We start from the raw sequence: 4,511 nt of genomic DNA on the forward strand, positions 1-4,511 counted from the left end.
ATCGTTAGGCGAGGAATTTGCCCATTAGGAAAATGTTGGTCTCCTTTTTGAAGCATGCCAAAGACGACAGTCTTCTGACGCTGGGTGGGAGAGAGTTCCATATTCTTGGAGAGACCCCAGAGAAGGTCCTGTTGTAGTTTTTTGTTTCCGGAAGCCAGCTGGTTGGAGCAAAAGGTCTCTGGCAGACCAGGAGTTTTTTGGCTCCTCCAGATATCAAACATTTCTGGGCGAGGGAATTGGAGTATAGAGCCATGTGAGTAATGCAGGGCATCTTAAGTTGGATTCTGGCCTTGAGAGGAAACCAGTTCAGAACTTTAAGGTGGGGAGAGATGTGGTTGAATTTCTTTGAACCGGTTAGGAGTCTGGCGGCGGCGTTATGGCAGGCTTTCAGTGGGGCCAGAGAATTCTTGGGCACACCTGCAAAAGTAGAACATCTATATTCTAGTCTGGAGATGACTAGTGCCTGGATTGCCATGTTTAGGTCGAGAGTATCGAGGAAGGGTTTCAGGTTTCTTAGGTAACTCGGGTGATATCTGGCAGTTTGGGCCATCGAGTTGATATGGCCACGCATGTTCAAGCTGCTGTCTAGAGTTTTTTCCAAGGGATTTAGCAGAGTCCACAATGGTAGGAGGGGATCACTGAAAGAATATCGACGGACAGAATATCGACCATCAAAAATATCGATGAGAAAATATCGACAGTCAAAATATCGAGTTTCTATCTACAAACAGGTAAGTACAAAAATATCGAGTTAAAAATATCGTTTACAAAAATATAGTTGTAAAAAATATCGTATTTACTAAAAAAAGTGTTAAATTAAATTAATATTAATAATTAATTACTAAAATATACTTAAAATTACTTAAATTAACTTATAATAATTAAATAATTAATGAAAATTAAATAAATATTTTTTTAATTCATATTTATTAAACATATATATATAGTAATAAAATATAATTAAATAATACCCAAAAACTGAAAACTGACCCTGAACCCTAAAAATACCCCTTTACCCAAAAACTGAAAACTGACCCTGAATCCTAAAAATACCCCTTTACCCAAAAACTGAAAACTGACCCTGAACCCTAAAAATACCCCTTTACCCAAAAACTGAAAACTGACCCTGAACCCTAAAAATACCCCTTTGCCCAAAAACTGAAAACTGACCCTGAACCCTAAAAATACCCCTTTACTCAAAAAACCAAAACTGACCCTGAACCCTAAAAATACCCCTTTACCCAAAACCCCAAAACTGACCCTGAACCCTAAAAATACCCCTTTACCCAAAAACCCAAAACTGACCCTGAACCCTAAAAATAAAAACGATATTACTTCACTTACCTTAAAAACGATATTACTTCACTTACCTTAAAAACGATATTTTGGCTGTCGATATTCTGTCCTGTCGATATTTTCTCCAAACGATATTTTGGAGTTGATATTTTCTCCAAACGATATTTTGGAGTCGATATTATGTCTGTGTACCGGTAGGAGGGTAGCTTAGCGCTGTGATAGCCTTGATACATTCCTGGATGTCTGGATTGGTTTCGGGTGGGGAGATAAGAAGAAACTCCGTTTTTTTTGCATTAAGTTTGAGCTGGTTAGAAGTGAGCCAGTGAACAGTCATCTTCAAGGCCTCATTCAGGGAGAGAATGTCCTTAGGAGAAGAGATTTTAATGTAGATCTGTGTGTCATCGGCATACATGTGGTAGAAGATATTGGCTGTGCGTAGCACCTCTGTGAGTGGTTCATGGTATAGATTGAAGAGGGTGGGGGACAGGGTTGAGCCTTGGGGGACTCCCACCGTGATCGGAGATGGAGCGGATAGGTTGCCGTTGATTAGGACTCTCTATTAGGGATTCTGGAGGAAGGACCTAAACCATTCAAGAACTGTGCCATCCAAACCCATCCTGAGTTTGAGACTTTCAAGGAGTGTTTCGTGGTTAACTTTATCGAAAGCCGAGGATAGGTCTAGGAGGATAACGAGACAGGTTTTGACTTGGTCCAGAGCTTGGAGGGCATCATCCATGATGTGGAGGAGAGTGGTTTCAGTGCTGTGACCAGGTCTGAACCCAGAATGGAAGTAAGTGGAAGTTGGTGATGTGTAGGCTCAGCTGCTGTTGCACACACTTCTCCAGAACTTTGGCTAGGAGTGGGATGTTGGATATAGGTCTATAGTTGTCAGGGGAGGTAGGATCCAGTGTAGGTTTTTTTAAGATGGGGCGACTTGGGCAGCTTTAAGAGAGTCAGGTATCGATCCCTGTAGGAGGGAAGCGTTGTTTATTACAGGAAGGGATGATAGCGGCGGCTAGGCAGTTAGAGGGGAGGGTATAAAGCAGGAATATCGACGGGATAATATCGACTAGCATAAATATCGAGGTAAGAATATCGACTTTAAAAAATATCGTTGAAGTAAATATCGTTGTTGTAAATATCGATTTTGTATAATGACAAAAATATCGTCAAAATAAAATATCGTTGTATAGAATATTGTTTAGAGAAATATCGTTCAATATAATATCGAGAAAATGATAAAAAAGTAGTGTAAATAATATGTATAGAATGGTAAAAATGTAATATGTTTGGTTTTTTTTAGGGGGTATTTTTAGGGTTCAGGGTCAGTTTTGGGTTTTTGGGTAAAGGGGTATTTTTAGGGTTCAGGGTCAGTTTTGTGTTTTTGGGAAAAGGGGTATTTTTAGGGTTCAGGGTCAGTTTTCAGTTTTTGGGTAAAGGGGTATTTTTAGGGTTCAGGGTCAGTTTTCAGTTTTTGGGTAAAGGGGTATTTTTAGGGTTCGGGGTCAGTTTTCAGTTTTTGGGTAAAGGGGTATTTTTAGGGTTCAGGGTCAGTTTTCAGTTTTTGGGTAAAGGGGTATTTTTAGGGTTCAGGGTCAGTTTTCAGTTTTTGGGTAAAGGGGTTATTTTTAGGGTTCAGGGTCAGTTTTCAGTTTTCAGGTTATAAAGGAAATGACGATATTTTTTGTATATTAATATAAGTAGAAAGGTAGTCGATATTAGTGTTGTCGATATTAGTGTAGAAGGTAATGTTATTTTAAAGATTGTCGATAATGTAGTAGTCGATATTTATGTAGTCGATAAAAAAATATCGATATTTGTGTAAATCCTTGTTTAAGTATATGGTGACGATATTTTTGTAGACGATGAATTTGTGGCGATATTTTTGTAGGTCGATGTTTTAGTAATCGATATTTCATCATGGAACCAGAGGGGAGAGGATCATTGAAGTGATTGTTCGGATTTAAGGGGGATAGAATTTTCGCGACAGAGTTTTGGTCATAGACTCTAAAGTTGGACAAGTGCGATTGGTTTTTGGGTGAAGACTGGGAGGGCAGCGCAGAGGGAGGAGGTAGAGCCGACGGAGTTTGGGAGAAAGTTGCAGATTTAAGTTTGTTTCCTAGGGCAGAGATTTTGTCGCAGAAGGGGGAAAATTCCTCGCAAGATATTAAAGATTTAGGGATTTCCTTGGAGGTTTTTGCTACTTTGTTGGATTGGTGTTTGACCAAATCGAATAGCTTGCAAGGTCTATTCTTGGCGTTCTCTAGTTCTGTTCTGAAGAATTCTTTTTTCGAGTTGAGGATTTTCGTATTGTAGGCATTTCTGGCCTGGCGGAGAAGTTTTAGATGGGCTGCTGATGGGTGCTGTTTCTAGTTACGTTCTGTCTGCCGAAGGGATCTCCTCTCATTGTTGAGGTATTTGTTGAACCAGGGATTCCTGTCTTTGATCTGGGTTCTTTTAAGTTTTAGCAGAGCAAGGTCATTGAGAATGTCGGCTATAGTAGAGGAATAATGTTCAGTTGACCGAGGTGAAATGGGGGGAGGGGAGGGCAGTCTCACAGCACACAGCCAATTTCCAGGGATCTAGGTTCTTGGTGTCTCTAACCCATCGTTTGGGGATCATGGGTTGTGGTGTCCATGTCTTATGGGTGCCAGGCAGAAGGAAGGAGATAGCGTGCTGGTCAGACCAATCACATGGGTCTATAGAGATAAGTTTGACCGCTGCTTCCTTAGCGATGATCCAGTCTAGAGTGGTGCCTTTCGAGTGAGTAGGGAGTGCACAGGCTTGGGTAAGGGCTTTGTTGGCCAGGAAGTCTTTGGTGGCATTGACCTGAGGGTCTTTGGGGTCATTCCACTGCAAGATGAAATCGCCAAGGAAAATGTCATTAGAGTTAGGGGAAGCCTTGGCTGTGATGATTTCCATGAGGTGGTCAGAAAAGGAGTCATTCTTACCTGGGGGGTGGTAAAAGATATGTGGTCTGCACAGTTGGGTGGTGTTATTGCAAAAGGAGAGTGCTAGGTATTCGCAGGAGTCTCTAGGATCAGCCAGAAGTTCAGTAACAAGGAAGTTAGAGCGGTAGATGCAGGCAATGCATCCTCCTTTTTTTTTTGATTGTCTGTCCAGCCTCACGATGTTGTAATTGGGTGGGACTAAGAGGTCTAGGCGTGGCGATGAGGATTCATTGAGCCAAGATTCAGTCAAGATCGTTAAGTCCG

Source organism: Lissotriton helveticus, chromosome 5_1, assembly GCF_964261635.1.
Source record: "Lissotriton helveticus chromosome 5_1, aLisHel1.1, whole genome shotgun sequence".
Taxonomy (NCBI): Eukaryota; Metazoa; Chordata; class Amphibia; order Caudata; family Salamandridae; genus Lissotriton; species Lissotriton helveticus.